The 14,285-nt window shown below is 40.3% G+C and overlaps 1 protein-coding gene across 1 annotated transcript in view; it reads left to right on the top strand.

Annotated features, from left to right (window-relative positions):
- The window catches only part of LOC102845350 (actin-related protein 3-like), a 105,656-nt gene that overhangs the window by 33,195 nt on the left and 58,176 nt on the right, over positions 1 to 14,285 (top strand). The window lies entirely within an intron of this gene.

Below are 14,285 nucleotides of genomic sequence, written 5' to 3'. Positions count from 1 at the left end.
GAGTGGCTTCATTTTGATAACTGGATCTCCATTTGATATTTTCATTTGTATAACTCATTTGCAGTTTGAAAATTTTTTTTTAGTGCCAGTCCCTGACATATCATGGAAAGTTAATTTTTTTGCATTTTAAAATAATCTGGATCATGAAGAAAAAAAAAAGATGAAAATAAATTAAAAACTGAATTACCTTTTCTAATGTTTTTAATTTTATTCCCCCCCCAGTGTTATGATTTGTTTTGTGATTATATATCTAATATGACTTGGTTTTGTTGAAAAATTGGCATTCTAATGTGTGTGGTAGAAAATTTTTTTTGTGAACTTATTTATAGAAAATTGAAATGGAATTAATTTTACAGATATAAAAATACTAAAACATTGTTTTAAAAATATCTGGAAATTTTTTTAAAAAATTAAAAAATATTTTTAATTGTGTTTTTGATAAAGGTTTACACAGTAGTTTAGGATCTCATTCAGCAGTTTGTACAGAGACTGCTCGGTGACATTGTTTGCATTTCATTTCCATTCTGGTTGTTCATTTCCATTCATTTCCCTGCATACTTATTTTCTCATCTTTACTTTAAAGTACTTGTTGACTGTTTGCTTTTGTAGATCTTTTAGGAAAGTAGTATCAGTTAGTACTTGAATTCCATTATCTGTAAAAAGAATAAAGAAGATGACAATAACTCTAAACAGAAATTGGAACCCTGGTAGTGTAGACAGTGAGAGACATATTGGGCTACCAGTCGGTTGCCAGTGGGAATCCACCAGCTTCTCCATGGTAGGAAGATGAGCAGTCCCCTCTCATAAAAATTTACAATCTCAGAAACCTGATGGAGGATCATTTAGTAAAAAGTAGGGATTCCCCTCCCCCACCACCCCAGCCTGTTCTTGTTCACTATTCAGTTTTACTAGAAATGCCTTTATGTGTTTTTGTAATTTTCTCTTATGTTTAGAAATGTATATAGCTTTTTTTATTTTGCACGAATAGGGGCTTATCATATAAACGGTTTTGCACTTTGCCTTTTTTATAGAGAAGTAAATTACATTGAAGATTTTAATTCTCTTAACTCACTCCAGTATGATTAGTATTATTGTTTAATTCTTTTTTTTTCACCCAGCTTGGTTGAATAGCAGGTGACTAAGACATATTTATGAAGCTATTCGTTATAATCTTAGCCATATTTATGTGCAAATATTCTTAAGTGTTTAATATGAAAAATGAATGCCACAACCTTAAAGAGTTCAAAATCTCCCTATTTGAGGGAAATGAATTTTGACTTTTCCTGTGTGAGTTCTGATATCCCTGCTGCACTGCTTGTAGAGGAGTAAGCTATAATGTGATAGAAACAGGTGGCACTTTTGTTTCTTTACATCTCTCCTGTGAGAATAGTATTGCTTCCACTTAAAGTAACTCTGGTGGTAGTTGGAACTTTGTTTGCAGGCCGGTCCAAAGGAATGCAAATCTGAACACTGATTCCATGCCATTCAGACAGTACAGTACACTAGGAAAGCACCAGAGAGTTTTATTTGGTGATATATGTTCCTCAGCTTTGGAGGATTTTTTTTAAATTGTTTTACTTTAAGGGTGATAGTTATCAAAACATGTAAAATGTATTTCTATAATCTTGGGGGACATTCCATTATTTCTCTGGTCCTTAATTCAGTTTCTCAGGCAGAGTTATTACACTGGACTAATAATGCCATTTCAGTGAGTCTCGATAATAGAACTATTACCTAGCTTTTTCCAGTCATTCGTTTGTAATAATAAAGATAATTGTTTCATTTGTCTTTTCTAATAGGCAGGGCTTTGATCAATTAGAAAAGATAATAGACAGTTGATTATGATCTAATTAGACACATTTTCTTTAATAAGTACATGTTTACAATTTACCTCTTAAAGATTAATAAATGACACGTGGAATTCCTATCTCAAGGGGGACTATCTTCATCTTCCAGTTCTAGCAGAGTCCTTGGACCACAGGTCAACAACTGACTAAGGGCTCTAAGCAGGAGACAGTGTATGGCTAATATGGATGGGCTTAGAGTTTGAACAATGTGATGATATGCAAAAGTCTGCTATCAAAGTGATATGAACAATAGAAATCAGCTAGAATAATCAGGATTACTCAAAATACTTGTTCAAGGTTCTTTGATTTTTTAAAAAATTGCTGATTTTTCAAAATCCGTTATCTTTATTCTTTCATCGTTTTATGTTCATTGCAACATTAAAACTTAAGTATTATTTCAGTTCAGTTCTCAAATTTCAAGTGCAAGCAAAGAGCTAGATCATGGCATAAAGAAGATCAAAGACCCCTGCTGATTGTACCAAGGCCAAAGTTCACTGTTGAACTTTCACTGTTGAATGCTTCAAACCTATGGCGATTCCATGTCTTACAGAGTAGCACTGTTCCACAGGGTTTTCTTGGCTGTCATCTTGACTAGCACAGACCAACAGGCCTTCCTTCCACCAAGCTGATGGGCAGGCTGTCACTGTCCATCTTCATATTAGTATCCCTTGAGATAGGGATTCTGTCTTAGGACATTTCAGTGTAATCACATTTATTATGTGTTGTTGGTTCTTAGAACCTTTCAGTTCAGATCTTCAAAATAAGAATATTGGGTTTTGTTTTTGTTTAAATTAGGTACACGTCTGAATTAACCTTTATCAAAGAACTTTTAAACCTTTCAGAGAATCTTAGAAAAGTTTTCCACTTCACTGACAAAAGACTTCTGCTACTCGTTAACTCCTTAATCGTGTTTGAATTCTTCACCCTTGTTTTCTGGTATACCAAAACTTGTGTTAATACTGCTTTATAACCCCAGCGTGTTCATCTTTGGAGCTATTAACATTCTGAGAGGTATGAGAAACATTTTGCCTTAATAGGGTTTGAGTGATGTTTTCTAAGCTTGAACTTCTCTTCATGAAGATAGTTACTATTTTGAGGGACAAATTTAGGTTTATAAGATGAAGAATGTTGGGGTTCTTTGGTGGTTTTTTTTTATTAATTTTAATGAAGGTTTACGGCGACTTTGGATTTCTATTCATTCATTGCTGCATTTTTTTCTCCCTGCCCACCCCTCCCCCTAAATTCATTCTCTTCTTTGAAAAGTAGAAGACAAATTCTTTCATTGTTGTACAACCCCTCTTTCTAAGTCCACTCCACTATGCAGCCTTCATTCTGGACTCCTGTCATGATAATAATACCTAATCGTACATCGCTTTGAAATAGTTCTCTCCCTCATCTGTTTCAATGCAATATACATTATTTATTCCATCTTTCTCAGTCTCCTGTCAACCCTGATGTCAATCCCATTTTACAACAGGAGCAACGCTCCAGATACTTCACTCAGCATAATACCCTCCAGGGTCATCCATTTTGTATAATATTTCATGAGTTCCTTGTTTTTCAATGCAACATAGTATTCCATTGTGTGAATATACCAGAGCTGCTTTATCCATTTATTTGTTGAAGTTAGGTTGTTTCCAACTTTTTGCTATTGTGAACAAAGCTGCAATAAACATGGGGTGTACATATATCTGCTTGGGTGGCAGTTATGGTTTCTTTAGGGTATATTCCCAGTAGTGGAATTGCTGGGTCAAATGGTATTTCTATTTGTAACTTTTTGAGAAAGCACCATACAGCCTTCCATAGTGGTTGCACCATTTTACACTCCCACCAACAGTGAATAAAGGTTCCAGTTTCTCCACAACCTCGCCAGCATTTGATGTTTGCTACTCGGTTAAATTTTGCTATTCTTACTTGGGGTGAGATGCTATCTCAGTTGTTTTGATTTGCATCTCTCTTAGAGCTATGGATTTTAAACATTTCTTCATGTGTTTGTTTGCCATCTGAAAGTCATCTTTGGTAAAGTGTTCATATCCTGTGCCCGTTTTTCAATTGGATTGTTTATCTTGTTGCAGTGCTTGAGTTATTTTATAAATTATAGATATAAGTCCCTTATCTGACATGTTATTACCAAATACTTTTTCCCAGTCTCTGACTTCCCTTTTAATCCTGTTGGAGAAGTTTTTGGATGTGCATAGGGATTTGATTCTTAGAAGGTCACATCCTGGTTGTAGATTTTTCAGGATGCTTGGAAGACTGTTGATGTGGATTAGAACTTCTAAAGTTCTTCCAAGCTTTTCTTGAATGAAGTTTATAGTCCTTGGTTTTAGTCCTAAATCCATGATCCATTTTGAGTTGGGTTTTGTGTATTGGAGTAAGGTGTGGATCTTGATTGAGTTTTCTACAGATATTTTTCCAATTTTGCCAACACCATTTGTTTAAAAGGTGTCGTTTCCTCACTTAACTGATTTCATCTCCTTGTCAAAAATCAGTTGACTATAGGTAGATGAGCTGATTTCTGGATTCTCAATTCTATTCCATTGATTTATGTGTCTGTCATTGTATGAGTACCATGCTGTCTTCACCACCACAACAGTGTAGTAGGATTTGAAATCGGGGAGTGAGATGCCTCCTACCTTGTCTCTTTTAAAGTTGTCCTTTGCTTATTCGGGGCCTTTTTCCATTCCAAATGAAATTGGAGATGGCCTTTTCCATCTCGTTAAAGAATGGAATTAGTATTAGGATTGGGATTGCATCAAAAGTGTAAATTGCCTTTGGCAGTACTGTCATTTTCACAAGAATGTTTTTTTACAGTGGGATTTTGGTTTAAAATTAGTGTTTTATGAACTACTTTAGTTCATTTTTAAAAATAGTGGCAATAACCTACAAACAGTTGAGAAGGGTAAAACTTGTCTTGATCCATTTGATGTTTCTTTCCCATTACCTTATGTGTCGTGCAACACAGGTTGGCAGGCGAATTAATAAAATTCATTTCTAATCTTGACATTAAAACTGGATTATACAGTTGACTTTTATATGCAGTATGCTCTAAAGTGCATACAGTGTGCATACAGGGCACAACCTTTCTGCCGCCTTTTCGGCACTGTGACAGAGTTATTTTGACTTGTCATTGTGTAGGGAGCTCAGATGACCTGGTGTTAACCCACTAGGAGTTGTGTTTCTGGCTCAAAAAGCAAGACATACAGATCCTTCCATGGAGGAAGAAAGACAGTTTCCTCCCGTGTGATTTACAGCCTTTGAATATTTGCTGGAGGGTCAGTTGTGTATCATTTCCAACTCTTGATGGCAATGAGAGACAAGGAGAATCTTACGGAATCGTACCACCGTCTGGGCCTTTTCCCCACATGGCCCCTGAGTTATCGAGAGACTCCAGTGTTTGCTGCATTATCTCATGTACACATACAAATGACAAGGACAGAGCTGCAGTATTTATTTTCAGGTTACGTTTGCATAATGAGAACTATACTGCCTTTGTTCTTTAAAAAGTACATTTTTTTTAGTAAAAAATAAAATTGAATTACTATTCTCTAGCACATTAAAAACACATTGAATTTGAGTAACAACACATTTCCTTAAATGATGCCATTACAGCAGTATACCTATGATGTCAATAAAAACCAAGATTTCCTTAGGCTGCCAACAATAATTTACCATGGTACTTGTTTGTTGACCAGTATCTAGAACGTATATGTTAAACAGTGTGTGATAGTAGGACATAATAGTGAACACAGTAGACATGGGTCCAGCCTCTTGGAACTTGAAATATAATTAAGCCACAGCAAAATAGGTTCAAGTTTCAGAGTTAGACCAAAACTCGTGGCTTTGGCTATGGGTGTAGCCTATTCCTGAGCAACATTCCTGCTTGCTCCCATTATAGATAGTGTCCAGAGTCCCTTAAGTAAGGGGATGTAGACAAATGAGCCTTTTTATCTAGGAAGCAAAAAACCAAAGCTACATATTTTGTATAAAAATAATGCCAGCATTTTTCTTGCTTCCGTTTTCTGTTACTCTGTTCCAGAGTAGCCTCATAAAACCTGCAGAACAGAATGAGTAGCACAAGCTTAAAGCTCTCTCAAAAAACCCCTGTCCAAGCCTGCTATGGGTCTGAGGGAGTGGTGCTTCAGATTGAGGTGACAGGCACCTGTGGCCACCTGGCATAGAGTAAATGTACAGTAAAAAGGACCTCCTGTGTGGTTTTGGAGAGCTGAAGTGTTTAGATAGCTTGGGAATGTTAAGCAGCCCTGGTGGTGCTGCACGCAGGCTGCCCAAAATGTTACAGCCCCCCTGTGGAAGATGGACTTGGTTTTCTTCCACAAAGATTACAGCATAGGAAACTCAGTGGGGTAGTTCCTCAGCATCTGTAGTTGGACGGAGCTCTGGGATGCTGGTCTGCACTCTTAGCTCCTGCCGCCAGAGGGGGCTCCACACACTAATAAAAAGAAAAGGCCTTTTATCTTGGGAGGGAGGCATGCCTGTCTCAGCCCTGCTGCTCATTGTCTGTCTGTGTGTCAGCCCCAAGCCGAAGGTCAGTGAGCCTAGCCTGGACAAGGCTCAGGGATAAGACATGGACAGACACTCGCTAAGAAATATTTTTAAAGGATTGTTTTGTTTTCATTCTTTTACATGCAGTGTAGTTCAGAATGAACTCATCATCTCATGTTCACCCAAATCCCAGTGGGTTTATTAGAAAATTATTAAAAGCTCAGCATCTATATATTTTCATCTTGTGAGCAGTAGCTTTTTGTACTGTCCGTCTTCTGATTTACACCCACCAGACCAATTTACAAATATCCACTTGCAGTGTGTACCATTTTGTAATGCAATTAAGTGCAAAGTGTTCCCAGGACACAAAAGCCCTTTACTTGGGGGTGCTGAGGGGTTAAGAACAGTTTTCTACTCCAAATGGGTTCTTTATGTTCTCCGTAACAGTGAGATTGTTTCATGATGACATGTTTGAGCTGAGATGGTTGAATATATATTATCTGAGCAATAAAAACTCTGTGGGAAATCCTGTTTTAAACCTGATTCCCAGGGAGGGAAGAGAGAGTGCTGGTGTTGTAGTGGCATGTAAGGCTGCCAGTTGAACAGTCTATAGTTCCAAAACCCCAATGAGCAGTCTCCTCCCATAATGATGGACAGCCTCAGAAACCAGTGCAGGGTACTACAGGAGTTGACCTTTACTCCACAGCAGTGGGTTGGGCTGTTATCCCCAGGGTGGGATGAGGCACAAAGAAAAAGAACAATCTAAAAGACACTGGTTTGAAACTTGGATCTTGTTTCAGTAAGTGGACTTTATACACAAGGATAACTTGTGCAAAGCTATCTCGCTAAAAAATTCCTTACAGGCACAACTTTGTGAATTCTTAAAATTAAGAAAATGTTTCCTTTCACTGAACAAAAATGGCCTGGCTTCATTTTACCTGGCACGAACCCCTTTGGCTTTTTGGCTTCTTTTTGAAGGGTCCTGGGTGGCATATTGGGCTCTGTCCTGGGCTGCTAACCAAAAGGGTAGTAGTTTGAATCCAAAGGCAGACAGTCTCCTCCTGGAAGGATTCACAGTGTGGGAAACCTGCAGGGTCCTCCTGAGTGAGAATCAACTGCAAGGGAGTGAGCTTCGTTTGAGTATTTTTGGTACCCTCTGTGATAAACCTGAAGTAGTGCTATATTTGGAGAATCAGATTCAGTCAAAATATTATTTTTGGGCATCTGTCACCTGAGATGCTGTGCAAGGCCTGTGGGGCTCTGGAAAGCCTTGCCTGTAGCCCTGCATGGAGACCACCCTCAACAGCACTGACCACACACGGGATGTCTGAGAGGTGACTCAAGCAGAGTTGGCTGACTCCAGTCCAGACCTGCCCCATCACCAGATCCAGGTAAAGCCAGCTGCAAAGTTAGCAGGAACCAGAATTTCTACCAAGGACACACTATAGCCATGAAGTGGCCTCCTAACAGCACCTTCTCTTACTTCTCAGAAATCACTGGCTCTCGGAAGCATCGATGTTTGAAATCATAGGTGTACAGACGAGACAACTGACTTTAACCCAAGCACCGAGGCACAGAAAGTGTGAAGCATAGAGTTCCAGGAGCAGCACTCCACGGCCACCTTGATTGTGTTTTCCTGATGAGCTGGTGCCTTGCACTAGAGCCCTGAGGTTCAATCCTTTACAGGAGTCTGCGCCAGACACAATGCTGATTCATTTTCATTTCACTGAACTCCACCCTTTCCCCAAGTTCATGGCACAGCCCCTTCCTTGGGGAGGGTTGGTTATGTCACATTGCTGGCTGGGCCAGGGCGGGGGATATGCCAAGTGCAAAACACAAAAGAACAGAGAAACAGAACTTGAGAACTCAGGAACACTTCAAGGATGCACTCAACATCAGTAGTTCATAGGATGTATATTTTTGAAACTAAATGATAGCAGTTTCTTTACATCCATTTAGAATTATGTCTGTACGTGAGTGTTAATGTAAATACAATAGTTATAATATATGGAGCTCTGGCGGCCTAGTGGCAAGAAGCAGTGCTTCAATCCCAAAGGTGCGCATGTGGTTCAAATCTACCTGCTGCTCTGGGGCAGAAGGTTGAGAATCTCCTGTGCGATGAACTGCTGCTGAAAATCCACCAGAAAGTAAGCCGGTTGAAACCAGCAGCAACTCTGCACGAGAAAGACACTCCACTATGCAAATAAAACTGCTTCTGAAAACCTGCTGGAGGGTTAGCCATGGGTTGGTTCGAGCTCAGTAGCACACATCAACATACACTATACACAAAGCAGGTGGCACACCCACACAGTTTACATAATCTGGTTGCTGTGATGCTAAACACTAATGTATCAAATGTGATAATGGTTATCGATGCTGGACAGCGTTTGATGGGGCTCTCTGATTAAAACAAGCTTGGAAGCAGGACTGGCATCCACTTCCAAAATGGCTTGCCTCCAGAAACTCTTGAATGTGGAGAAAACATAAAAGTTACACAAGTGTTCAGTTCTTTCATTAGTAGGGTCACAGAGTCTTCTACGACTCGATGGCACTTAACAACAACATACAACATATAACAACACAGAGCCATAGGACCTCCCATAGGGAGTTGTGGTGAAGGCTGTAGGGAGTTGCCCTGCTAACCATGAAGCAGCACCCCTGGCCGGCCAAGTATATCAGCAACTCTTGGAAGAAAGATAGTTGCCTTCCAAAAACTTGCTAAAGGGTTAGCTTTATGTCAATTCAACCCTACAGCAGGGAGTTTGAATTTTGACACATATCCCTGAATCTTATATTGTTCACTTATAATGGTTTTGTGTTTAGATAATTGTTCTCCTGTAAAGTGACAGTTGGTCCTGGAGTGTGGAATCCAACCTGGGTCTTTTCCATGCTTGGGCCAGCAGTGGGCATACAGTAGATGTTCAATTAATCCTTCCCACAGAGTCAAAGATACTTCTTATCTTGGCTGTTTTCTTGAGAATCTCCCCAATTTTGAAACCTAACAGGTTGTCTGTGGTATCCTTTTCATGACAGTTCCATCCCAGCTTAACAAAACATAGGCTACCCTCAGGCAATGAGGCACTGCACAATTGAAGCTCGCTATAGCTCCATTTGTCTGCTGGTGCCTAAATGTCAGTGGATAGATGTGGTAATGTGTGGTAAATGCAAATAAGCCCCCAGTTAGTATCATTAGAGATGAAATAGATGCACAGGAATAGAAAGAGGTGATAAACTGTCAGGTTCTACCCTAAGGAAATACACGATTCTGGCTATTGCAGCTGAAAATGTGCACAAGTAATGTACAATTCCCTACCTACCCCAACCTAATTCACTTCAAATATTTGTATGTTCACATTTGTTTATCTGCCATGCAGTGAAGTAAGCCATTACTTAAACACAGCTCAGGAAAACCACTGGAGAAATTATTACATCTGATGGATAGCACAGAAAAAGTGGCCCTCATTTATGAAGTGGGCCATCCTCATCGGCCCCAACCTCTGTATGGAAGATGGTAGAGAAGAGAAACGGTGCAGTCAGTTACTGGGAAAATGTCTCTGTCAATCTACCAGCAGTAACCTTTTCCCTTGCTTGAAACTTAGGTACCAGGGAGCTCATCTATCTATAAAGTAGGAGAATAGAGAAATCTTTCAGAGCAGCTGGTTAGAAGTTAACTTCACTTTCTATTCCAGTGGTGCTCACGAGTTCCTGAGGTGTTTATTTACCAACAGGTGGTCAGACTCAAGGTTTATCCATATTTGCATTTGACACACTAGTAGCACTGCTTTTGGTATCATAGCAACCCATCAGTTATCTCAGTACAGCAAACTAACTATAATGTGCCTCTGTTCACATTGGAATCAGATTGACTACATCTATGGAAGAGATTGTTGGAAAAGGACAATATTGGCAGATCTGGAATCTATTCATGTGAATTTCAAGATTATTTTAGGGATAGATTTGAAGTATTGAACACCAATGATTGAAGAACAGATGAGTAGTGGGATATGCATGAACAGCCCAAAAGGTCATTACAAAACAAGAGAAAGAAAAAAACCAAAATGGATGTTAATAAGAGACTGAAAATTGCATTAGAATGTCAGAAAGCCAAAACAAAGGGAAAACATGCTGAAATAGAAGCGCTGAACAGAAGAAAAGGGAAGCTCCAGAGGATGGGGGATTCTCAGAGGAACAAGGGTGAGTCCCACTTCCTCCTGCTGCCTGCTGCCAAGCTCATGCTGCCAACCTCATGACCCCATGGGGCTGCCAAGACCCCCCTGGCCTGGTCCGGGCAGTGAGCACTGGCCCCCACATGGCCAGCAACTGCAGATGCCAGCAGCCATGGGCCCCCTGCACAAGGGAGGCAGCACTGCTGCCATGTAGACTCGGGAGGTGAGGGACTTGATAAGGGAAAGCAACTCACTGTGAGTGTAGATGATTTCCTTGGACAAACCAGAGAAGATCAACAACACAATGGACTGATAAGGGTCACTATGAGTTGTCTATGACTATATGACACTTAACAACATATCAGAGACTAGAGATCGCCTCAGTACACCAAGAAATCTTTTGATTTCTTGACTACTGCTGCCAAGAACTGTTTAGACCTAGGGAGGGTCTGTTCACCATCTCAGAGCTCCTTCTCCGTTTGTGAAGAGGAAGTGTAGTGATGTCTACTTCTAATTGCAGTCTGACCATTTGGTGAAGGGGAGGGGAGCAATGGTGGCAGCACTAGAACTGGGGGTGCTGTCCCTGGCCATGGTCTTTAGTGAGGTGCAGGGTCCAGACCTTGTGTGTGTGGGGGCTTTGGTAGGGAGGTATGCTGTCCGGTCCATGGGTTCTGCCGCCCAGCCCCTGAGGTGTGTCACCTAGCCCAGGGGAGAGCTGTTTGACCCTTGGGGTGAACCGTTTGACCCTTTGAGGTGTGCTGTCCAGCCCCCAGAGAGAGCCATTCGACGCTTGGGGTGTGCAGTCTGGACCCTGGAAAGAGCCTTCAGGCCGCTGGCAAAAATTGCCTAGGGTATACAATGAATTTTATTTAAGCCATTTTCCTCCACCTTCTTCCCCAGTAAACCTGTAAGTAACACTTCCATAGCCCTTGTAATTGTAACACACAAGTTTGTTCTCTCTAGATTTGTTTCTTTTCCTACAGATAACCTTAACACTGAGTTTTACTCCAGACCCGAACCCTGAACCCAGTTCAGAGACAAAAGGGAAATATAACTGCCAGCTAAGGAAGAGAAGGAGGATGGAACCTCAGTTTTCAGCCAGCCATCCCACCTTGGCAAACACTTTGTAGTCCAGAGGGCAATAAACATCAGGAAGATATCTCCTCACAGAACAAGAAGGCATGTAGCTTCAACCCAGGGCTACCAGTAGTTAAAGTGGGCTCCCCTTCCCCCTTCACATCAACACCCCTGTTCAGCATGAAGCCAGAGAGTCTGTGCCCCGTTCCTCAATGAGAAACCCACAAATGAAGAAGACTATTTCTTTGTTAAAAAAAAATCACAATTGGACTATGCTTACCATTACCCTATCTCTGCTAGTCCCTGCTGGATCTTTCTCATTTCTTTTGCCTACTCCCCCCAGCTACCAAATTGTGCAGCCCTGTTATTTCATCCCTGTCCATCCTCACTCTTCTGCTCCAAACCCCCTTGTATCCCCATACATGTTTTTAACAATAAAAAAATACAAAATATGAAGAAAAAACAACCCACCCCAAACCAATACAAACCTGTCATGCTAGGCTGAATACATCAGTCTCAGATACTTAGATGCAATAAGCAAATATATGGAAAGCAAGGATTAATGGTTACCAAGGAGAATAGGAGAGTTTTAACTTAGGGAGCACTGAGTTTATGTTAATAGTGATGGAATAATTTAGAAAAAGATAGTAAGAATAGTTGTACAACATGAAGATTGTAGTCTGTGCCACTGAATTGTACATGCAGACATGGTTGAAATGCTGTTTTACTATATGCATTTTCACCACAATAAAATTTAAGAGAAAAGAAATAGTAAACTAGTGAAAAGTGTATGAGGATCCAAGGGAGGGAAAGTAAGAGCAGTGGGTTAGGATGGGCATGGAGGTAGTCATAGGGTTGCACAATTTGATGGGTAGAGGGTGGAGTGGGTAAAGGAAATGGCAAAGGTCTGGTGTGAAAAGCAATGTATAAAACCTTTGTAAGTAAACTAATAAGAATTTTCTATCTATTGATCGATCAATCAATCGATCGAAGGGATATACAGACTCACTGTACCAAAAAAACCTGATTGGAACTGAAAATTTTTAGAAAGTGCCATATGAGCAGAAATCAATGGTAATGAAGGAAGAAATGGAAACTATATTCAAGGTACTGGCAAAATAAAAGCCCCAGGAATTAATGGAGTAACAATTGACATGTTTCAAAAATAGATGCAGCCTTGGATGCACTCACCAGTCAATGTCAGGAAATTTAGAGGACAGCTGTCTGGCCAATGGATTAGAAAAGACCCATATTTGTTTCTATTCCCATTCCAACAGTGTGGAAACTATCATACAGTATCACTGATATCACATGTAAGCAAAATACTGCTGAAGATCATTAAGAAATGGCCAGAACAAGTATATAGATAGGGAATTGCCAGAAGTTCAAGCAGGATTTAGAAGAGGCTGTGGCACCAGGGATATCATTGCTGATGAAAGTAGAGCATACCAGAAGAATGTCTATTTGTGCTTCATTGACTATGCAAGGGCATTTGATTGCAAGGATTATCACAGGAATGGGAATAACAGAACTTAATTGTGCTCATGCGAAATCTATACCTGTTGTGTGAACAGAGCAGGAGAACACTACATTGCTTACAATTAAGAAGGAAATTTGTCAAGTTTGTATTATTTTTCCATACTTATTCAATCTGTATGCTGAGCAAATTATTGAGAAGCTGGACTCCGTGAGGAGAAATGTGCCATCAGAATTGGAGGGAGACTCATAAATAACCTGCATTATGCAGAAGACATACTTTGCTTGCTGAAAGTGAGGAGGACTTGAAGCACTTATTGCAGAAGATCAAGGAATGCAGCCTTTGGTATGGATTGCATCTCAAGGCCAGGACAACAAAGAGTCTTACCACTGGGACAATAGGAAACATCATGATGGCTGGAGAAGAGATTGAAACTGTCAACAACTTGATCTTACTTGGATCTACAATTAACACACTTGGTACTAGCAGTAAGAAAACAAGGTGGTGCATTGTACTGGAAAAGTCAGCAGTTAGAGACCTCTCCAAATTATTGAAGAATAATGATATCTATCAGTTTGAGGACTAAAGTGTGTCTGAATCAGGCCATGGTCTTTCTGACTATTTCCTGTGCATCTGAGATCTGAACAGTGAATAGGGACGATAGAACAGAATTGATACCTTTGGGTAGTGGTGTTGGAAAAGAGCACTGAACATCCCATGGACTGCCAAAAGAATAAATAAATATATCTTGGAGAAGGGGCAGACAGAGTGTTCTTTGAAGGCAAGGATGATGAGGCTTAGCCTCATACTTTGGGCTTGTTGCTATGAGGGTCTATTCTTTGGAGAGGGAAATAATGCTTGAAAATGTGGAGGGTTGGCAAATGAGAGGAAGACCCTCAACCAAATGGATTGACATAGTCGCTGCCACAATAAGCTCTTGTGTGTCAGGAAGTGTGAAGATGGCACAGGAGACAGGGTTCAGATGCACTCTTCATAGGGTGGCTATGGATTGTACTCGACTCAACAGCATCTAACAACAACATCCATATTGTAACTAACTAGCATGTTTTAGGACTTTAAACCAAGTAACATTTGTGTGTATGTCTATATATGCTGTTGTTGTTGTTATGTGCCATTGAGTCACTTGCGCCTCATAGCGACCCTGTGTACAAGAGCCCTAAACACCATTCTATCCTGTGCCAACCTCGCCGTTTC

This window comes from Elephantulus edwardii, unplaced genomic scaffold (genome assembly GCF_000299155.1).
Source record: "Elephantulus edwardii isolate Elephantulus edwardi_28Jun2011 unplaced genomic scaffold, EleEdw1.0 scaffold00160, whole genome shotgun sequence".
Lineage (NCBI taxonomy): Eukaryota > Metazoa > Chordata > Mammalia > Macroscelidea > Macroscelididae > Elephantulus > Elephantulus edwardii.
Note: the sequence above shows the minus strand (reverse complement) of the source record. Positions and strands in the feature narration are given on the sequence as shown.